The following is a 24,306-nucleotide window of genomic DNA, read 5'->3' on the forward strand; positions in this document are numbered from 1 at the left end:
TTGGAATTCTGATTGAATTCACCTCAAAATCGCTCTCACACTCCATTTGGAGGGCATTAGAATCTGTCCCCTCAGCAGAAGCGTTCCATGTCATTTTCCAAAACACAGAATCTCATCTTGGTTGTGTTGCCTATGGATTTCTAATCCTGAAAGGTCAATTTGCTGTGTTTTTTTTTTTTTCTTTCATAATGGCTACTCTGTCCAAAATCTTGCTTGTATTGCATCAGAATACAAAAATTGGGAAGGAAGAAGGCAAAACCAACTCAGACCCCGAAAACATTTAGGAAATTGCCACACAAGAAACCACAAATCAGCTGAGGCACCCAAAACAATGACAGCAAGCCAGAAGTGGAGCAAGCCAACAGCTGTGCCCTGATTGAAAAAGAACCTTCCTCTTGTGCCCTGAACTCAATATGCCAGCCTCAAAACCAAAGCTCACATCAGAAAATTCATTACAAACCATGATAAATAAGAAAAAAGAGAAAAAAGCCAAAAAAATGCAAGAATCCATAATGATATAGGGCTTGATTTATTCGCTAGGAAACCGGCTGTTCCCGGATTCATCCACCCCTCCAGCTGACAGCCTGTGGAATTCTGACTGAATTAACCTGAAAATCACAGTGAAACTCAGTTTGGAGGCAATTAATATCTGTCACCTCAGCCAAAGTGTTCCATTTTATTTTCATAAACACAAAAACTCACCTTGGTCATGTTACCTGTAGATTTCTAAGCTTCAAACGCCTATTTGTTGTGTTTTTTCTTTCATAATGGCTATTCTGTACAAAGTCTTCTTTGCATTGCATCAGAATACAAAATTTGGGAATAAGAAGGCAAAGCCAACTCAGACCCTGAAAACATTTGGGAAATTGCCACACAAGAAACCACAAATCGGCTGAGGCACTCAAAACAATGACAGCAAGCCAGAAGTGGAGCAAGCCAACAGCTGTGCCCTGATTGAAAAAGAACCTTCCTCTTGTGCCCTGAACTCAATATGCCAGCCTCAAAACCAAAGCTCACATCAGAAAATTCATTACAAACCATGATAAATAAGAAAAAAAGAAAAAGCCAAAAAAATGCAAGAATTCATAATGATATTGGGTTTGATTTAGTTGCAAGGAAACCGGCTGTTCCCAGATTCATCCACCACTAAAGCTGACTGCCTGTGGAATTCTGACTGAATTAACCTGACAATCCCAGTGAAAATCAAGAAACCAAATTTCAGCTGAGGCACCCAAAACAAAGACAATAGTCAGAATTGGAGCACACCAACAGCTGTGCCCTGTTTGAAAAAGACCATTCCTCAGGTGCCCTGAACTCTATATTGCAGCCTCAAAACCAAAGCTCACATCAGAAAATTCATTACAAAACATGATAAATAAGGGAAATGTGAAAAAGCCAAAGAAATGCAAGAGTCCTTTGTGATATTTGGCAGGATTTAGACACAAAGAAACTGGCTGTTTCCAGATTCATCCCCCCCTTCCACAGACTGACTTTGGAATTCTGATTGAATTCACCTCAAAATCGCACTCACACTCATTTGGGAGGGAATTAGAATCTGTCCGCTCAGCAGAAGCGTTCTATGTCATTTTCCAAAACACAGAAACTCATCTTGGTCGTGTTGCCTGTAGATTTCTAATCCTGAAAGGGCAATGCGCTGTGTTTTTTTTTTTCTTTCTGTCATAATGGCTACTCTCCAAAATCTTGCTTGTATTGCATCAGAATACAATATTTGGGAATAAGAAGGCAAAACCGACTCAGACCCAGAAAACATTTAGGAAATTGCCACTCAAGAAACCACAAATTGGCTGAGGCACGCAAAACAATGACAGCAAGCCAGAAGTGGAGCAAGCCAACAGCGGTGGCCTGATTGAAAAAGATCCTTCCTCTTGTACCCTGAACTCAATATGCCAGCCTCAAAACCAAAGCTCACATCAGAAAATTCATTACAAACCATGATAAAAAAGGGAAATGTGAAAAAGCCAAAGAAATGCAAGAGTCCTTTGTGATATTTGGCAGGATTTAGACACAAAGAAACTGGCTGTTTCCAGATTCATCCCCCCCTTCCACAGACTGACTTTGGAATTCTGATTGAATTCACCTCAAGATCGCTCTCACACTCCATTTGGAGGGAATTAGAATCTGTCACCTCAGCAGAAGCGTTCCATGTCATTTTCCAAAACACAGAATCTCATCTTGGTTGTGTTGCCTATGGATTTCTAATCCTGAAAGGTCAATTTGCTGTGTTTTTTTTTTTTTCTTTCATTATGGCTACTCTGTCCAAAATCTTGCTTGTATTGCATCAGAATACAAAATTTGGGAAGGAAGAAGACAAAACCAACTCAGACCCCGAAAACATTTAGGAAATTGCCACACAAGAAACCACAAATCAGCTGAGGCACCCAAAACAATGACAGCAAGCCAGAAGTGGAGCAAGCCAACAGCTGTGCCCTGATTGAAAAAGAACCTTCCTCTTGTGCCCTGAACTCAATATGCCAGCCTCAAAACCAAAGCTCACATCAGAAAATTCATTACAAACCATGATAAATAAGGGAAATGAGAAAAAGCCAAAGAAATGCAAGAGTCCTTTGAGATATTTGGCAGGATTTAGACACAAAGAAAGTGGCTGTTTCCAGATTCATCCCCCCCTTCCACAGACTGACTTTGGAATTCTGATTGAATTCACCTCAAGATCGCTCTCATACTCCATTTGGAGGGAATTAGAATCTGTCACCTCAGCAGAAGCGTTCCATGTCATTTTCCAAAACACAGAATCTCATCTTGGTTGTGTTGCCTATGGATTTCTAATCCTGAATGGTAAATTTGCTGTGTTTTTTTTTTCTTTCATAATGGCTACTCTGTCCAAAATCTTGCTTGTATTGCATCAGAATACAAAATTTGGGAAGGAAGAAGGCAAAACCAACTCAGACCAGAAAACATTTAGGAAATTGCCACACAAGAAACCACAAATCAGCTGAGGCACCCAAAACAATGACAGCAAGCCAGAAGTGGAGCAAGCCAACAGCTGTGCCCTGATTGAAAAAGAACCTTCCTCTTGTGCCCTGAACTCAATATGCCAGCCTCAAAACCAAAGCTCACATCAGAAAATTCATTACAAACCATGATAAATAAGAAAAAAGAGAAAAAAGCTAAAAAAATGCAAGAATCCATAATGATATAGGGCTTGATTTAGTCGCTAGGAAACCACCTGTTCCCAGATACATCCACCCCTCCAGCTGACAGCCTGTGGAATTCTGACTGAATTAACCTGAAAATCACAGTGAAACTCAGTTTGGAGGCAATTAATATCTGTCACCTCAGCCAAAGTGTTCCATTTTATTTTCATAAACACAAAAACTCACCTTGGTCATGTTACCTGTAGATTTCTAAGCTTCAAACGCCTATTTGTTGTGTTTTTTCTTTCATAATGGCTATTCTGTACAAAGTCTTCTTTGCATTGCATCAGAATACAAAATTTGGGAAGGAAGAAGGCAAAACCAACTCAGACCCAGAAAACATTTGGGAAATTGCCACACAAGAAACCACAAATCGGCTGAGGCACTCAAAACAATGACAGCAAGCCAGAAGTGGAGCAAGCCAACAGCTGTGCCCTGATTGAAAAAGAACCTTCCTCTTGTGCCCTGAACTCAATATGCCAGCCTCAAAACCAAAGCTCACATCAGAAAATTCATTACAAACCATGATAAATAAGAAAAAAAGAAAAAAGCCAAAAAAATGCAAGAATTCATAATGATATTGGGTTTGATTTAGTTGCAAGGAAACCGGCTGTTCCCAGATTCATCCACCACTAAAGCTGACTGCCTGTGGAATTCTGACTGAATTAACCTGACAATCGCCGTGAAACTCAAGAAACCAAATTTCAGCTGAGGCACCCAAAACAAAGACAATAGCCAGAATTGGAGCACACCAACAGCTGTGCCCTGTTTGAAAAAGACCATTCCTCAGGTGCCCTGAACTCTATATTGCAGCCTCAAAACCAAAGCTCACATCAGAAAATTCATTACAAACCATGATAAATTAGGGAAATGTGAAAAAGCCAAAGAAATGCAAGAGTCCTTTGTGATATTTGGCTGGATTTAGACACAAAGAAACTGGCTGTTTCCAGATTCATCCCCCCCTTCCACAGACTGACTTTGGAATTCTGATTGAATTCACCTCAAGATCGCACTCACACTCATTTGGGAGGGAATTAGAATCTGTCCCCTCAGCAGAAGCGTTCTATGTCATTTTCCAAAACAAAGAAACTCATCTTGGTCGTGTTGCCTGTAGATTTCTAATCCTGAAAGGGCAATGCGCTGTGTTTTTTTTTTTTTTTCTTTCTGTCATAATGGCTACTCTCCAAAATCTTGCTTGTATTGCATCAGAATACAATATTTGGAAATAAGAAGGCAAAACCGACTCAGACCCAGAAAACATTTAGGAAATTGGCACTCAAGAAACCACAAATTGGCTGAGGCACCCAAAACAATGACAGCAAGCCAGAAGTGGAGCAAGCCAACAGCGGTGGCCTGATTGAAAAAGAACCTTCCTCTTGTGCCCTGAACTCAATATGCCAGCCTCAAAATCAAAGCTCACATCAGAAAATTCATTACAAACCATGATAAATAAGGGAAATGTGAAAAAGCCAAAGAAATGCAAGAGTCCTTTGTGATATTTGGCAGGATTTAGACACAAAGAAACTGGCTGTTTCCAGATTCATCCCCCCCTTCCACAGACTGACTTTGGAATTCTGATTGAATTCACCTCAAGATCGCTCTCACACTCCATTTGGAGGGAATTAGAATCTGTCACCTCAGCAGAAGCGTTCCATGTCATTTTCCAAAACACAGAATCTCATCTTGCTTGTGGTGCCTATGGATTTCTAATCCTGAAAGGTCAATTTGCTGTGTTTTTTTTTTTTTTTCTTTCATGATGGGTACTCTGTCCAAAATCTTGCTTGTATTGCATCAGAATACAAAATTTGGGAAGGAAGAAGACAAAACCAACTCAGACCCCGAAAACATTTAGGAAATTGCCACACAAGAAACCACAAATCAGCTGAGGCACCCAAAACAATGACAGCAAGCCAGAAGTGGAGCAAGCCAACAGCTGTGCCCTGATTGAAAAAGAACCTTCCTCTTGTGCCCTGAACTCAATATGCCAGCCTCAAAACCAAAGCTCACATCAGAAAATTCATTACAAACCATGATAAATAAGGGAAATGTGAAAAAGCCAAAGAAATGCAAGAGTCCTTTGTGATATTTGGCAGGATTTAGACACAAAGAAACTGGCTGTTTCCAGATTCATCCCCCCCTTCCACAGACTGACTTTGGAATTCTGATTGAATTCACCTCAAGATCGCTCTCACACTCCATTTGGAGGGAATTAGAATCTGTCACCTCAGCAGAAGCGTTCCATGTCATTTTCCAAAACACAGAATCTCATCTTGGTTGTGTTGCCTATGGATTTCTAATCCTGAAAGGTCAATTTGCTGTGTTTTTTTTTTTTTTCTTTCATGATGGGTACTCTGTCCAAAATCTTGCTTGTATTGCATCAGAATACAAAATTTGGGAAGGAAGAAGACAAAACCAACTCAGACCCCGAAAACATTTAGGAAATTGCCACACAAGAAACCACAAATCAGCTGAGGCACCCAAAACAATGACAGCAAGCCAGAAGTGGAGCAAGCCAACAGCTGTGCCCTGATTGAAAAAGAACCTTCCTCTTGTGCCCTGAACTCAATATGCCAGCCTCAAAACCAAAGCTCACATCAGAAAATTCATTACAAACCATGATAAATAAGGGAAATGTGAAAAAGCCAAAGAAATGCAAGAGTCCTTTGTGATATTTGGCAGGATTTAGACACAAAGAAACTGGCTGTTTCCAGATTCATCCCCCCCTTCCACAGACTGACTTTGGAATTCTGATTGAATTCACCTCAAGATCGCTCTCATACTCCATTTGGAGGGAATTAGAATCTGTCACCTCAGCAGAAGCGTTCCATGTCATTTTCCAAAACACAGAATCTCATCTTGGTTGTGTTGCCTATGGATTTCTAATCCTGAATGGTAAATTTGCTGTGTTTTTTTTTTTTTCTTTCATAATGGCTACTCTGTAAAAAATGTTGCTTGTATTGCATCAGAATACAAAATTTGGGAAGGAAGAAGGCAAAACCAACTCAGACCAGAAAACATTTAGGAAATTGCCACACAAGAAACCACAAATCAGCTGAGGCAACCAAAACAATGACAGCAAGCCAGAAGTGGAGCAAGCCAACAGCTGTGCCCTGATTGAAAAAGAACCTTCCTCTTGTGCCCTGAACTCAATATGCCAGCCTCAAAACCAAAGCTCACATCAGAAAATTCATTACAAACCATGATAAATAAGGGAAATGTGAAAAAGCCAAAGAAATGCAAGAGTCCTTTGTGATATTTGGCAGGATTTAGACACAAAGAAACTGGCTGTTTCCAGATTCATCCCCCCCTTCCACAGACTGACTTTGGAATTCTGATTGAATTCACCTCATGATCGCTCTCACACTCCATTTGGAGGGAATTAGAATCTGTCACCTCAGCAGAAGCGTTCCATGTCATTTTCCAAAACACAGAATCTCATCTTGGTTGTGTTGCCTATGGATTTCTAATCCTGAATGGTAAATTAGCTGTGTTTTTTTTTTCTTTCATAATGGCTACTCTGTCCAAAATCTTGCTTGTATTGCATCAGAATACAAAATTTGGGAAGGAAGAAGACAAAACCAACTCAGACCCAGAAAACATTTAGGAAATTGCCACACAAGAAACCACAAATCAGCTGAGGCACCCAAAACAATGACAGCAAGCCAGAAGTGGAGCAAGCCAACAGCTGTGCCCTGATTGAAAAAGAACCTTCCTCTTGTGCCCTGAACTCAATATGCCAGCCTCAAAACCAAAGCTCACATCAGAAAATTCATTACAAACCATGATAAATAAGAAAAAAGAGAAAAAAGCCAAAAAAATGCAAGAATCCATAATGATATAAGGCTTGATTTAGTTGCTAGGAAACCGGCTGTTCCCGGATTCATCCACCCCTCCAGCTGACTGCCTGTGGAATTCTGACTGAATTAACCTGAAAATCACTGTGAAACTCAGTTTGGAGGCCATTAATATCTGTCACCTCAGCCAAAGTGTTCCATTTTATTTTCATAAACACAAAAACTCACCTTGGTCATGTTACCTGTAGATTTCTAAGCTTCAAACGCCTATTTGTTGTGTTTTTTCTTTCATAATGGCTATTCTGTACAAAGTCTTCTTTACATTGCATCAGAATACAAAATTTGGGAAGGAAGAAGGCAAAGCCAACTCAGACCCTGAAAACATTTGGGAAATTGCCACACAAGAAACCACAAATCGGCTGAGGCACTCAAAACAATGACAGCAAGCCAGAAGTGGAGCAAGCCAACAGCTGTGCCCTGATTGAAAAAGAACGTTCCTCTTGTGCCCTGAGCTCAATATAGCAGATTCAAAACCAAAGCTCACATCAGAAAATTCATTACAAACCATGATCAATAAGAAAAAAGAGAAAAAAGCCAAAGAAACGCAAGAATCCATAATGATATTGGGTTTGATTTAGTTGCAAGGAAACCGGCTGTTCCCAGATTCATCCACCACTAAAGCTGACTGCCTGTGGAATTCTGACTGAATTAACCTGACAATTGCAGTGAAACTCAAGATACCAAATTTCAGCTGAGGTCCCAAAACAAAGACAATAGCCAGAATTGGAGCACACCAACAGCTGTGCCCTGTTTGAAAAAGACCATTCCTCAGGTGCCCTGAACTCTATATTGCAGCCTCAAATCCAAAGCTCACATCAGAAAATTCATTACAAACCATGATAAATAAGGGAAATGTGAAAAAGCCAAAGAAATGCAAGAGTCCTTTTTGATATTTGGCTGGATTTAGACACAAAGAAACTGGCTGTTTCCAGATACATCCCCCCCTTCCACAGATTGACTTTGGAATTCTGATTGAATTCACCTCAAAATCGCACTCACACTCAATTGGGAGGGAATTAGAATCTGTCCCCTCAGCAGAAGCGTTCTATGTCATTTTCCAAAACACATAAACTCATCTTGGTTGTGTTGCCTATAGATTTCTAATCCTGAAAGGGCAATGCACTGTGTTTTTTTTTTTTTTTCTTTCATAATGGCTACTCTCCAAAATCTTGCTTGTATTGCATCAGAATACAAAATTTGGGAATAAGAAGGCAAAACCGACTCAGACCCAGAAAGCATTTAGGAAATTGCCACTCAAGAAACCACAAATCGGCTGAGGCACCCAAAACAATGACAGCAAGCCAGAATTGGAGCAAGCCAACAGCTGTGCCCTGATTGAAAAAGAACCTTCCTCTTGTGCCCTGAACTCAATATGCCAGCCTCAAAACCAAAGCTCACATCAGAAAATTCATTACAAACCATGATAAATAAGGGAAATGTGAAAAAGCCAAAGAAATGCAAGAGTCCTTTGTGATATTTGGCAGGATTTAGACACAAAGAAACTGGCTGTTTCCAGATACATCCCCCCCTTCCACAGATTGACTTTGGAATTCTGATTGAATTCACCTCAAAATCGCTCTCACACTCCATTTGGAGGGAATTAGAATCTGTCACCTCAGCAGAAGCGTTCCATGTCATTTTCCAAAACACAGAATCTCACCTTGGTTGTGTTGCCTATGGATTTCTAATCCTGAAAGGTCAATTTGCTGTGTTTTTTTTTTTTTCTTTCATAATGGCTACTCTGTAAAAAATGTTGCTTGTATTGCATCAGAATACAAAATTTGGGAAGGAAGAAGACAAAACCAACTCAGACCCAGAAAACATTTAGGAAATTGCCACACAAGAAACCACAAATCAGCTGAGGCACCCAAAACAATGACAGCAAGCCAGAAGTGGAGCAAGCCTACAGCTGTGCCCTGATTGAAAAAGAACCTTCCTCTTGTGCCCTGAACTCAATATGCCAGCCTCAAAACCAAAGCTCACATCAGAAAATTCATTACAAACCATGATAAATAAGAAAAAAGAGAAAAAAGCCAAAAAAATGCAAGAATCCATAATGATATAAGGCTTGATTTAGTTGCTAGGAAACCGGCTGTTCCCGGATTCATCCACCCCTCCAGCTGACTGCCTGTGGAATTCTGACTGAATTAACCTGAAAATCACTGTGAAACTCAGTTTGGAGGCCATTAATATCTGTCACCTCAGCCAAAGTGTTCCATTTTATTTTCATAAACACAAAAACTCACCTTGGTCATGTTACCTGTAGATTTCTAAGCTTCAAACGCCTATTTGTTGTGTTTTTTCTTTCATAATGGCTATTTTGTACAAACTCTTCTTTACATTGCATCAGAATACAAAATTTGGGAAGGAAGAAGGCAAAGCCAACTCAGACCCTGAAAACATTTGGGAAATTGCCACACAAGAAACCACAAATCGGCTGAGGCACTCAAAACAATGACAGCAAGCCAGAAGTGGAGCAAGCCAACAGCTGTGCCCTGATTGAAAAAGAACCTTCCTCTTGTGCCCTGAACTCAATATGCCAGCCTCAAAACCAAAGCTCACATCAGAAAATTCATTACAAACCATGATAAATAAGAAAAAAGAGAAAAAAGCCAAAGAAACGCAAGAATCCATAATGATATTGGGTTTGATTTAGTTGCAAGGAAACCCGCTGTTCCCAGATTCATCCACCACTAAAGCTGACTGCCTGTGGAATTCTGACTGAATTAACCTGACAATTGCAGTGAAACTCAAGATACCAAATTTCAGCTGAGGTCCCAAAACAAAGACAATAGCCAGAATTGGAGCACACCAACAGCTGTGCCCTGTTTGAAAAAGACCATTCCTCAGGTGCCCTGAACTCTATATTGCAGCCTCAAATCCAAAGCTCACATCAGAAAATTCATTACAAACCATGATAAATAAGGGAAATGTGAAAAAGCCAAAGAAATGCAAGAGTCCTTTTTGATATTTGGCTGGATTTAGACACAAAGAAACTGGATGTTTCCAGATACATCCCCCCCTTCCACAGATTGACTTTGGAATTCTGATTGAATTCACCTCAAAATCGCACTCACACTCAATTGGGAGGGAATTAGATTCTGTCACCTCAGCAGAAGCGTTCTATGTCATTTTCCAAAACACAGAATCTCATCTTGGTTGTGTTGCCTATAGATTTCTAATCCTGAAAGGGCAATGCGCTGTGTTTTTTTTTTTTTTTTTTCTTTCATAATGGCTACTCTCCAAAATCTTGCTTGTATTGCATCAGAATACAAAATTTGGGAATAAGAAGGCAAAACCGACTCAGACCCAGAAAGCATTTAGGAAATTGCCACTCAAGAAACCACAAATCGGCTGAGGCACCCAAAACAATGACAGCAAGCCAGAATTGGAGCAAGCCAACAGCTGTGCCCTGATTGAAAAAGAACCTTCCTCTTGTGCCCTGAACTCAATATGCCAGCCTCAAAACCAAAGCTCACATCAGAAAATTCATTACAAACCATGATAAATAAGGGAAATGTGAAAAAGCCAAAGAAATGCAAGAGTCCTTTGTGATATTTGGCAGGATTTAGACACAAAGAAACTGGCTGTTTCCAGATACATCCCCCCCTTCCACAGATTGACTTTGGAATTCTGATTGAATTCACCTCAAAATCGCACTCACACTCCATTTGGAGGGAATTAGAATCTGTCCGCTCAGCAGAAGCGTTCCATGTCATTTTCCAAAACACAGAATCTCACCTTGGTTGTGTTGCCTATGGATTTCTAATCCTGAAAGGTCAATTTGCTGTGTTTTTTTTTTTTTCTTTCATAATGGCTACTCTGTCCAAAATCTTGCTTGTATTGCATCAGAATACAAAATTTGGGAATAAGAAGGCAAAACCAACTCAGACCCCGAAAACATTTAGGAAATTGCCACACAAGAAACCACAAATCAGCTGAGGCACCCAAAACAATGACAGCAAGCCAGAAGTGGAGCAAGCCAACAGCTGTGCCCTGATTGAAAAAGAACCTTCCTCTTGTGCCCTGAACTCAATATTGCAGCCTCAAAACCAAAGCTCACATCAGAAAATTCATTACAAACCATGATAAATAAGAAAAAAGGGAAAAAAGCCAAAAAATGCAAGAATCCATAATGATATAGGGCTTGATTTAGTCGCTAGGAAACCGGCTGTTCCCAGATTGATCCACCCCTCCAGCTGACAACCTGTGGAATTCTGACTGAATTAACCTGAAAATCACAGTGAAACTCAGTTTGGAGGCAATTAATATCTGTCACCTCAGCCAAAGTGTTCCATTTTATTTTCATAAACACAAAAACTCACCTTGGTCATGTTACCTGTAGATTTCTAAGCTTCAAACGCCTATTTGTTGTGTTTTTTTTATTTCATAATGGCTATTCTGTACAAACTCTTCTTTGCATTGCATCAGAATACAAAATTTGGGAAGGAAGAAGGCAAAGCCAACACAGACCCTGAAAACATTTGGGAAATTGCCACACAAGAAACCACAAATCGGCTGAGGCACTCAAAACAATGACAGCAAGCCCGAATTGGAGCAAGCCAACAGCTGTGCCCTGATTGAAAAAGAACCATCCTCTTGTGCCCTGAACTCAATATGCCAGCTTTAAAACCAAAGCTCACACCAGAAAATTCATTACAAACCATGATCAATAAGAAAAAAGAGAAAAAAGCCAAAGAAATGCAAGAATCCTTAATGATATTGGGTTTGATTTAGTTGCAAGGAAACCGGCTGTTCCCAGATTCATCCACCACTAAAGCTGACTGCCTGTGGAATTCTGACTGAATTAACCTGACAATCCCAGTGAAACTCAAGAAACCAAATTTCAGCTGAGGCACCCAAAACAAAGACAATAGCCAGAATTGGAGCACACCAACAGCTGTGCCCTGTTTGAAAAAGACCATTCCTCCGGTGCCATGAACTCTATATTGCAGTCTCAAATCCAAAGCTCACATCAGAAAATTCATTACAAACCATGATAAATAAGGGAAATGTGAAAAAGCCAAAGAAATGCAACAGTCCTTTGTGATATTTGGCTGGATTTAGACACAAAGAAACTGGCTGTTTCCAGATTCATCCCCCCCTTCCACAGACTGACTTTGGAATTCTGATTGAATTCACCTCAAAATCGCTCTCACACTCCATTTGGAGGGCATTAGAATCTGTCCCCTCAGCAGAAGCGTTCCATGTCACTTTCCAAAACACAGAAACTCATCTTGGTTGTGTTGCCTGTAGATTTCTAATCCTGAAAGGGCAATGCGCTGTGTTTTTTTTTTTTTTCTTTCATAATGGCTACTCTCCAAAATCTTGCTTGTATTGCATCAGAATACAAAATTTGGGAATAAGAAGGCAAAACCGACTCAGACCCAGAAAGCATTTAGGAAATTGCCACTCAAGAAACCACAAATCGGCTGAGGCACCCAAAACAATGACAGCAAGCCAGAATTGGAGCAAGCCAACAGCTGTGCCCTGATTGAAAAAGAACCTTCCTCTTGTGCCCTGAACTCAATATGCCAGCCTCAAAACCAAAGCTCACATCAGAAAATTCATTACAAACCATGATAAATAAGGGAAATGTGAAAAAGCCAAAGAAATGCAAGAGTCCTTTGTGATATTTGGCAGGATTTAGACACAAAGAAAGTGGCTGTTTCCAGATACACCCCCCCCTTCCACAGACTGACTTTGGAATTCTGGTTGAATTCACCTCAAAATCGCACTCACACTCCATTTGGAGGGAATTAGAATCAGTCCCCTCAGCAGAAGCGTTCCATGTCATTTTCCAAAACACAGAATCTCACCTTGGTTGTGTTGCCTATGGATTTCTAATCCTGAAAGGTCAATTTGCTGTGTTTTTTTTTTTTTTTCTTTCATAATGGCTACTCTGTCCAAAATGTTGCTTGTATTGCATCAGAATACAAAATTTGGGAATAAGAAGGCAAAACCAACTCAGACCCCGAAAACATTTAGTAAATTGCCACACAAGAAACCACAAATTGGCTGAGGCACCCAAAACAATGACAGCAAGCCAGAAGTGGAGCAAGCCAACAGCTGTGCCCTGATTGAAAAACAACCTTCCTCTTGTGCCCTGAACTCAATATGCCAGCCTCAAAACCAAAGCTCACATCAGAAAATTCATTACAAACCATGATAAATAAGAAAAAAGAGAAAAAAGCCAAAAAAATGCAAGAATCCATAATGATATAGGGCTTGATTTAGTCGCTAGGAAACCGGCTGTTCCCGGATTCATCCACCCCTCCAGCTGACTGCCTGTGGAATTCTGACTGAATTAACCTGAAAATCACAGTGAAACTCAGTTTGGAGGCAATTAATATCTGTCACCTCAGCCAAAGTATTCCATTTTATTTTCATAAACACAAAAACTCACCTTGGTCATGTTACCTGTAGATTTCTAAGCTTCAAACACCTATTTTTTGTGTTTTTTATTTCATAATGGCTATTCTGTACAAATTCTTCTTTGCATTGCATCAGAATACAAAATTTGGGAATAAGAAGGCAAAGCCGACTCAGACCCAGAAAACATTTAGGAAATTGGCACTCAAGAAACCAGAAATCGGCTGAGGCATCCAAAACAATGACAGCAAGCCAAAATTGGAGCAAGCCAACAGCTGTGCCCTGATTGAAAAAGAACCTTCCTCTTGTGCCCTGAACTCAATATGCCAGCCTCAAAACCAAAGCTCACATCAGAAAATTCATTAAAAACCATGATAAATAAGAAAAAAGAGAAAAAAGCCAAAGAAATGCAAGAATCCATAATGATATAGGGCTTGATTTAGTCACTAGGAAACCGGCTGTTCCCGGATTCATCCACCCCTCCAGCTGACTGCCTGTGGAATTCTGACTGAATTAACCTGAAAATCACAGTGAAACTCAGTTTGGAGGCAATTAATATCTGTCACCTCAGCCAAAGTGTTCCATTTTATTTTCATAAACACAAAAACTCACCTTGGTCATGTTACCTGTAGATTTCTAAGCTTCAAACGCCTATTTGTTGTGTTTTTTCTTTCATAATGGCTATTCTGTACAAAGTCTTCTTTAAATTGCATCAGAATACAAAATTTGGGAAGGAAGAAGGCAAAGCCAACTCAGACCCTGAAAACATTTGGGAAATTGCCACACAAGAAACCACAAATCGGCTGAGGCACTCAAAACAATGACAGCAATCCAGAAGTGGAGCAAGCCAACAGCTGTGCCCTGATTGAAAAAGAACCATCCTCTTGTGCCCTGAACTCGATATTGCAGCCTCAACCAAAGCTCACATCAGAAAATTCATTACAAACCAAGATAAATAAGAAAAAAGAGAAAAAAGACAAATAAATCTAAGAATCCATAAGGATATTGGGTTTGATTTAGTTGCAAGGAAACCGGCTGTTCCCAGATTCATCCACCACTAAAGCTGACTGCCTGTGGAATTCTGACTGAATTAACCTGACAATCGCAGTGAAACTCAAGAAACCAAATTTCAGCTGAGGCACCCAAAACAAAGACAATAGCCAGAATTGGAGCACACCAACAGCTGTGCCCTGTTTGAAAAAGACCATTCCTCTGGTGCCCTGAACTCTATATTGCAGCCTCAAAACCAAAGCTCACATCAGAAAATTCATTACAAACCATGATAAATAAGGGAAATGTGAAAAAGCCAAAGAAATGCAAGAGTCCTTTTTGATATTTGGCTGGATTTAGACACAAAGAAACTGGCTGTTTCCAGATTCATCCCCCCCTTCCACAGACTGACTCTGGAATTCTGATTGAATTCACCTCAAAATCACACTCACACTCATTTGGGAGGGAATTAGAATCTGTCCCCTCAGCAGAAGCGTTCTATGTCATTTTCCAAAACACAGAAACTCATCTTGGTCGTGTTGCCTGTAGATTTCTAATCCTGAAAGGGCAATGCGCTGTGTTTTTTTTTTTTTTTTTTCTTTCATAATGGCTACTCTCCAAAATCTTGCTTGTATTGCATCAGAATACAAAATTTGGGAATAAGAAGGCAAAACCGACTCAGACCCAGAAAGCATTTAGGAAATTGCCACTCAAGAAACCACAAATCGGCTGAGGCACCCAAAACAATGACAGCAAGCCAGAATTGGAGCAAGCCAACAGCTGTGCCCTGATTGAAAAAGAACCTTCCTCTTGTGCCCTGAACTCAATATGCCAGCCTCAAAACCAAAGCTCACATCAGAAAATTCATTACAAACCATGATAAATAAGGGAAATGTGAAAAAGCCAAAGAAATGCAAGAGTCCTTTGTGATATTTGGCAGGATTTAGACACAAAGAAACTGGCAGTTTCCAGATTCATCCCCCCCTTCCACAGACTGACTTTGGAATTCTGATTGAATTCACCTCAAAATCGCTCTCACACTCCATTTGGAGGGAATTAGAATCTGTCCCCTCAGCAGAAGCGTTCCATGTCATTTTCCAAAACACAGAATCTCACCTTGGTTGTGTTGCCTATGGATTTCTAATCCTGAAAGGTCAATTTGCTGTGTTTTTTTTTTTTTTCTTTCATAATGGCTACTCTGTCCAAAATCTTGCTTGTATTGCATCAGAATACAAAATTTGGGAAGGAAGAAGGCAAAACCAACTCAGACCCCGAAAACATTTAGGAAATTGCCACACAATAAACCACAAATCAGCTGAGGCACCCAAAACAATGACAGCAAGCCAGAAGTGGAGCAAGCCAACAGCTGTGCCCTGATTGAAAAAGAACCTTCCTCTTGTGCCCTGAACTCAATACGCCAGCCTCAAAACCAAAGCTCACATCAGAAAATTCATTACAAACCATGATAAATAAGAAAAAAGAGAAAAAATCCAAAGAAATGCAAGAATCCATAATGATATAGGGCTTGATTTAGTCGCTAGGCAACCGGCTGTTCCCGGATTCATCCACCCCTCCAGCTGACTGCCTGTGGAATTCTGACTGAATTAACCTGAAAATCACAGTGAAACTCAGTTTGGAGGCAATTAATATCTGTCACCTCAGCCAAAGTGTTCCATTTGATTTTCCAAAACACAAAAACTCACCTTGGTCGTGTTACCTGTAGATTTATATTCTTCAAATGCCCATTTGTAATGTTTTTTATTTCATAATGGCTACTCTGTCCAAACTCTTGTTTGTGTTGCGTCAGAATACAGAATTTGGGAATGAAGAAGGCAAAGCCAACTCAGACCCGAAAACATTTAGGAAATTGCCACACAAGAAACCACAAATCGGCTGAGGCACCCAAAACAATGACAGCAAGCCAGAATTGAAGCAGGCCAACAGCTATGCCCTGTTTGAAAAAGACCATTCCTCCTGTGCACTGAACTCTATATTGCAGCCTCAAAACCAAAGCTCACATCCGAAAATTCATTACAAACCATGATAAAAAGAAAAAAGAGAAAGAAGCCAAAGAAATGCAAGAGTCCTTTGTGATATTGGGCTTGATTTAGTTGCAAGGAAACCAGCTGTTCCCGGATTCATCCACCCCTCCTAGCTGACTGGCTGTGGAATTCTGATTGAATTCACCTGAAAATCGCACTCACTCTCGATTTGGAGGAAATTAATATCTGCCCCTCAGTGGAAGGGTTCTATGTCATTTTCCAAAACCCAAAAACTCATCTTGGTCATGTTGCCTATGATTTCTAATCATGAAAACCCAATATGTTCTGTTTTTCAATTTCCTGATGGATCCTCGTTCTAAACCCTTGTTTGTATTGCATCAGAATACACAATTTGAAAAGGAAAAAGGCAAAACCAACTCAGACCAACAAAGCATTTAGGAAAAAGTCGCTCAAAATGAAAAATTGCCTGAGGCACCCAAAGCAATTACAGAAAGCCAGAATTGGAGAGAAACAACAGCTGTGCCCTAATTGAAAAAGACCATTCCTCTGGTTCCCTGAACTCCTTAAGCCAGCCTCAAAACCACAACCCACATCAGAAAATTTATTACAAACCATGTAAATAAGAAAATGTGAAAAATGCAAAAAAGAAAAAAGAAATGCAAGAGTCCTTCGTGATATGGCGCTTGTTTTAGTACAAGGAAACCAGCTGTTTCCGGATTCATCCACCCCTCCCAGCTGACTGACTGTGGAATTCTGATTGTATTCACCTGAAAAGAGAGAACATTTATAAGTATATTGGGACTGTGGAACCTGTCATTTACCAATCACATGTTAGACTGAATCATAGACCAAATATAGGGAAGAAATCCTATGCATGTAAACCTTGTGGGAATTCATTCAGTATTAAATACCCTCCATCACAGCACTCATATTGTGGAAAACCCTCATGTGTGTAATGATTGTGTGGAAACCACTCACCAGAAGTCAGATCTCATTAGACATCAGAGAATTCACACAGGGTTGAAATCTTACAAATCTAATGACTGTGGGAAGTTCTTTGGCCAGAAGAAACACCTCATAAATCATCAGAGAATTCACACAGGTGAGAAACCTTTTGAATGTAATGACTGTGGAAAATCCTTTGGCCAGAAGGCAAACCTCATAAATCATCAGAGAATTCACACAGGTGAGAAACCTTATGAATGCAATTACTATGGAAAATCCTTTGGCCAGAAGGCAAACCTCATAAATCATCAGAGAATTCACAGAGGGGAGAAACCTTATGAATGCAATCATTGTGGAAAAGCCTTTGCTGAGAAATCAAAGCTCACAAAGCATCAGACAATTTGTACTGGGGGAAACCTTATGATTGCAATGACTGTGGAAAAACCTTTGCTGAGAAGTCAAACCTCAGAAAGTATCAGAGCCTTCACACCATGGAGAAAGCTTATAAATGAAATGACTGTGGAAAAGCCTTTGGTCCCATCCTTGCATACCAAGGATAAATCCCACTTGGTCTGGGTGGATGATCTTTCTGATGCATTGTTGGATTCAATTGGCCAGAATTCTGTTGCAGATCTTTGCATGTATGTTCATCAGGGAAATTGGTCTATAATTACTTTCTTTGTTGCACTTTTTTCAAGTTTAGGAATGAAGGTGATGTTGGCTTCATAGAAAGAATTTGGGAGAATCGCCTCTCTCTCAATTGTTTTGTATAACTTGAGAAGAATTGCAGTTAGTGCTTTAAATGTCTGTTAGAATTCAGCAGTGAAGCCTTCCAGTTTTGGGGTTTTCTTGGTAGTGATGGTCTTTATTACTGGTATCATTTCCATCTGGTTATGTGTGTGTTTAGGTTTTCTATATCTTTGTTGCTCAATTTAGGTAGGTTTTATGGATGGAAGGATGGTGGAAAGCCTCTTTGCTGTACTTCATAACTCATAAGATATCAGAGTATCCACACAGGGAATTTTCTACTTGACCTTTTTGTGCAAGTTATATCTCATGAAATATTAGAGAATTCACCAAGGGGAGAAATGCATGAATATAATACATGTGAATAGCCTTTGTGGTGCAAATCAGACCTCATCAAACATAAAAGAATTCTCATGGGGAGCAATTTTATGAATGTAATGACTCAGAGCCTTTTACCATAATTCAGCCCTCATTGTACATCATCAAATTCATATAGGGAAAAACTCCTTTGAAAGTAAAATCCCTTTAATTAGAAGCCATACCTCATAAGACAACAGGGAATTCACGTGGGAGAGAAACCTTATGGGTGTAATGAGTGTTGGAAAGCTCTGCCCAAATCTCTCCTTATATCAGAATGCACAACATATATATCTAATGAATGAAATAAATGTGAGAAAGTCATTTCACATAGGTAATGCCTCATAATCCATCATGGAATTTGAACAAGGGAGAGACCTTAACAATATAATGAATGTGGAAGAGCTTTTCTCCAAAATTCATGTAAGTATTGTGACAAAACCTTTTGCTGGAAATCACATCCTATCCAACAGAGACTCATGTAAAGGAGAAAGCTTATAAATATTATTAGAGTCAGAAGTCAATGGTACATCAGAGAATTGACACAGGTGGTTTATTAGGCGTATACTGATTGTGCAAAAACATTTTCTTTATTTCAGGCTTGTATAGACACAGAATTCACAAAAGGTGATAGTCTTTGCATGCTGTAAATACAATAAAACCTTTAGCCAGAAATTAGACATCAACAGACTTCAGAGAATTCATAAGGAACAAAAGTCTATGCAATGAATTTGGAAAATGTATTTCTGTTATAAATCAGTCTTCAATTCCCATGAATAGACTCACAAATGAGAAAACATGCATGCATAGAAAAGTTTTGTACCATAAATTATCTCTAGATGGTAAACTAATATATCACACAAAAGAAATATCATGAGTGTAATGGAATTGGGAAACCCTTTGCTATAAGGCCGATTTCCAGAAAGCTTAGCAAGATTACAGAAAAGTCTCTGAAAATGTAACATGTCTGAAAGATTTGTTGGCATCACAAACTGGAGGATAGCTCAAGTGCATGTGTTTTTGTGCCTGGCATCCAAATTGATATCTCTTTTTCTTTGATGAATTCCTTGTTTATTTATTTAGCAGATTTAGAGACAAAGGATTCCTGTCCATTGATTTACTACTATATGCCCACAATTGCCATGGTAAAGTATATGGCAAAAACTGAGTGCTGGGGGCTGTGAATCTGATTCATCACTGATAACATTGAAGACATTGGTTCCTGGTTCTTATGCTGCTATGCATGGAAATGTTTCTCTAATTTCATTTTCAAATAGTTCATTGTTAATATAAAGAAATGCTTCTAATTTTTAAAATTTCATTGAAATAATTTGTGATTAATGTGTCCTAGTCATGCATTATTACAGGGTGTAGTGCAATATTTGCACACATTTATGCAGTAAAAAGTGATCAAGCTAAGCAACTACAGTTTTATTAAGTTTTTAAAGAGTTATTTATTTGAAAGACAGAGTTACAGAGAGAAGTAGCAGCAGAGAGAGAGAGAGGCCTTCCTCTGCCGGTTCACTCCCCAGATGGCCACAATGGCCGGAGCTCTGCCAATCTGATTCCAGGAACCAGGAGCTTCTTCCAGATCTCCCACTTGGGTGCAGGGACCCAAGGACTTGGGCCATCTTCTACTGCTTTCCCAGGCCATAGCAGAGAGTTGGATCAGAAGAGGAGCAGCCAGGACTAGAACTGGTACCCACATGGGATGCTGGTGCTTCAGGCCAGGGTGTTAGCCCACTGTGCCACAATGCTGGCCCCCAAACAACTACAGTTTCTAATTCTTCTCCATGATTTGAGACTACCAGCTCCTCTCCTTCAGTTCTTTACACAGAACCTAATATGGTTGAATGTAGTCATCTCATTATATTATGGAACACCAGAAGTTCTTTCTGCCTCTTTGATTTTTGATACCTATTATCCAATCCCCCTCTATCCCTAGCTGCTTCCCTTCTCAGCCTCTAGTAATCACAGTTCTGTGTTCAGATCCATTATTTTCTTTCACTTCCACATGTGACAAGGACCAGGTGACATTTGTGTTCCTGCTTCTGGCTTATTTCAATTAATTTAATAATATTTTGTTCTTTTTTTGTATCTAAAAGAGGTTGCCCTGTCCATTGTTTTTCACTGATGGACAGCTAGATTGGTTTCACATCCTGGCTGCAGTGAACTGTGTTATAGTGGCTGTGTTATGGGAAAATTGCTGTATCTTTGATATGCTCTCCTCCTTTCCTTCTAATAAAATTTCCTTATTCTATATAGCCAAGAGCAAGATAACTCTCACATGGTAGGTCAATTTTTATCTTAGTTTAATTTTTGTTATTTATTTGAAAGAGTTACAATAGAGGTAGAGACACAGAGAGGTCCTCCATTAGCTGGTTCGCTCTACAGATGACTACAAAGGCCAGAGTTATGCCATTCTGAAACCTGGAGACAGGAGCTTCCTCTGGGTCTCCCTCATGGGTGCATGGGCCCAAGGACTTGGGCCATCTTCTACTGCTATCCCAGGAGATAGCAGAGAGCTGTATTGGAAGAAGAGCAGCTGGAACTAGAACTGGCACCCAAATGGGATGCTGGCCCTTCAGGCCAGGGCTTTAACTCACTGCACAACAGCGCCAGCCCCAATTTTTATCCTTTTTAAGGAATGACCATACTGTTCTGCATAACATCTGTACTAACTTGTGTTTTCACCTACCATATATGGTGGTTTTCTTTTCCCATGTGCTCTCTAGCATTTGTTATTTTTTATCAGTTTGGCATAAAAATGATATAGTATTGTTCATGTTTTTGTGTATTTTGAAATCAGTTAATTTGTTTATTAAATCTTTATTATTTGAAAGGTAGATTTAGAGAGAGAGGGAAAGACATAGATAGCTTTCATCTGCTGGCTCACACCCCAGAGAGTTTCAACAGTTGAGCCTGGGGCATGCTGGAGTCAGGAGCTTCATCCAAGTCTCCCACATGAGTGGCAAGGACCTGAGTCCTTCGTCCATCTTCTGCTGGTTTCCCAGGTGTTTAGCAGTGAGCTAAATTGGAAGTGGAGATTCCTAAACTCAAAGTGGAACTCAGATGTTATGCTGGCCTCACAGATTGCAGCTTTCCCCACTTGGCCACAATGCCAGCCCCTCTATCAATTTAATTCCTCAAAAATAGCTCAGTAATGTTGGCATCTATCTCATTTTGTTTTTTCTCTGTTATTATTCAACTTATTGATGTCTTATTTTTGTTCACATTATTCCTCTCAATTGCTCTACCTGAGGTGAGTAGGGCTGCTGTGTTGCTTAAATGAAGTGTATGCTTTAGATTACTCATTTAATGAGTGCATGTCATTCACATAGCACTTCACTGAAGTTCTACTATGTCCCAAATCCTCTTCTAGGCACAGAATTTAGACCACTTTTCTCTTAGGCCCAGATCTTGCCTTTAACATACTACTTGGAATTTAGTAGCTCATGAAATCTGCAGACTGCATAAATGAATGAATATTTTGAGGGCTGTGCTTTTGTGGAGGAACTTCATAGGAGACCGAAGGAATAAAATAAATCAAAAGTATCCACAGTATATAGAATGTATACTATTTTACAAGTCACAGAGAAGAAGAAGAAGAAGGAAAGTAGTAAGACTAGAAAGTTTGTGGCAAGACTAACAGGCGCTGGTCAAGAACTTAATAAGCACATTAGGAAAGCAGTAAGGTTTCTTTTTTTTTTTTTTTGAGGAAAAGTTTTTATTTCTAGTGATGAAATTGGCTACAGAACATTATGAAAGTTTAAAAATACAAAGAGAAATTGTCTATAATTAATAGATTCAAAATTTGACAATCAGTGAATATCATTATTAGTCATTACCAACAACAGTTATTGATTTGAAAGGCAGAGTGACAGGAAGAGGGAACCACTGCTTCACTCCCCAGACACTTGCAATAGCCAAAGCTTGACCAAGCCAAAACCAGGAACTGGGAATTCATTCTGGATGTCCCATTTGGGTGCAGGGACCCAAGCACTTCTGCCATCCTCCGTCTCCTCCCAGGGTGCACACTAGCAGAAACTTGCCTCAAAGCAGAGAAGCTACCACTCAAGCCAGGCATTTGTATATGGGATGTGGGTGTGTGGTGGTGATAGCAAGCCCTCATGGATAAAAAAAAAAAAAAAAAAAAAAAAAAAAAAAAAAAAAAAAAGTTATTTCTATGCCAAGGAAATTACTCTGTAGTCTTTCTCTTATAAACTACGTATTGCTGAACCTAGATAATTTTTCCTTTATTTAACAATGACATGAAAATGTCAGTTGAGTTGGCTTTCCTGAAGACCTTGTTTCTTGAATATTAGTGGCTAGCTGAGATAAATTCTTTTCATCTCTTTCTCGCTTCGGCAGCACATGTGCTCGCTTCGGCAGCACATATACTAAAATTGGAATGATACAGAGAAGATTAGCATGCCCCTGCGCAGTAAGGTTTCTTTACCTCCCTGTAGGCTCTGCTCTCCAGAGGTGAACAGGGTCCTCTAAACCCACTTGCTGCACACACAAACACCTGAGTGTTGTATTCTCCCACAGGTGTTGGAGACTGATATGGTGTTCTGATTTATATTTACATAATGGCTAGTGACATCGGGCATATTCACATGTTTTGACCATGTACATTTCTTCTGAGAAATGTCTATTCAGATCCTTGCCTGTTTCTTCACTGTATTTTTTGGAGTTTTTCCAATTCATGTAAATGTTCTGGAAATCTGTAAACATTCAGAGTTTTAATTTTTCCTGCCATCTGTTCATTGTATCTACACTCTGATGTTTACTTTGTTGTGAAGAAGTATCTTAGTTGGATATACTCAAATGTCTCTGTTTTTATTTTTGTGACTATTGCTATTGGAATCTTACCCAAAAGCTATTGTGTGTTGACAATATTTAGAGTTTCCCTATGTGTACTTGGGTTTGGGTCTTATGATTACATTTTAATTCACTGTGAGTTCACTTTCACATAGTGTAAGAGATGTTGGAGTCTCTTTTCAGGCTTCTACATATGGATAATCAAGTTCCTCTGCACCACTTGTGAAAGAGATTCTTCTTTCTCCAGTTCATTTTAGTTCCTTTGTTAAATATGAGTTGCTGGTAGAAATTTGGGTTTATTTCTATGCTACCAAGTCTTTTCCATTGAACTATGTGTCTGTTATTATATCAGTGCTAACACTTCTTCTTTTTTTTTTTTTTGCAGTATATTTATTTGAAAGGCAGAGTTACAGAGAGGTAGAGGCAGAGAGAGAGAGAGGTCTTCCATCCACTGGTTTACTCCCCAAATGGCCACAATGGCCGGAGCTCTGTTGATCTGAATCCAAGTGTCAGGAGCTTCTTCCAGGTCTCTATGCAGGTGCAGGGGCCCAAAGACTTTGGCCATTTTCTACTTTTTTCTCAGGCTATACCAGAGAGGGGTATAAGAAGTGGAGCAGCTGGGAAACATACTGGCACCCATATGAGATGCCAGCACTGCAGACGGTGACTTTACCTGCTTTGTCATAGTGCTGACCCCTGTAATATGTCTTAAAATATGGTGTGATGTCTCCAGCTTTTTTTTGCTTTATAATATTGCTTTAGATGTTAAGCATCTCTCATGTTTCTATGTGAATTTTAGCATCATTTTTTCTAGCTCTGAGAACATCGTTGGTATGTTGATTGGGATTGCATTGAATTTGCAAATTGCTTTTGGTAGTATGGATATTTTGGTATTATTCTTCCCATTCACAAACATAAGTTTTCTGTGAGACTGTCAAAAAGCCTTGACAAAAATTGGACTTTATTACACAAAAATTCATCACTTTTTGGGATCATTTAAATCCATAATTTTGCACTAATATTTGATAAATAATTAAAGAC

At 39.6% G+C, this 24,306-nt stretch overlaps 1 pseudogene; it reads left to right on the forward strand.

Moving 5' to 3' along the window:
• The first annotated feature begins 22,817 nt into the window (after nucleotides 1–22,817).
• LOC138848046 (U6 spliceosomal RNA) lies at nucleotides 22,818–22,885 on the forward strand (annotated as a pseudogene).
• The last annotated feature ends 1,421 nt before the right edge of the window (nucleotides 22,886–24,306 follow it).

This window comes from Oryctolagus cuniculus, unplaced genomic scaffold, assembly GCF_964237555.1.
Source record: "Oryctolagus cuniculus unplaced genomic scaffold, mOryCun1.1 SCAFFOLD_187, whole genome shotgun sequence".
Taxonomy (NCBI): Eukaryota; Metazoa; Chordata; class Mammalia; order Lagomorpha; family Leporidae; genus Oryctolagus; species Oryctolagus cuniculus.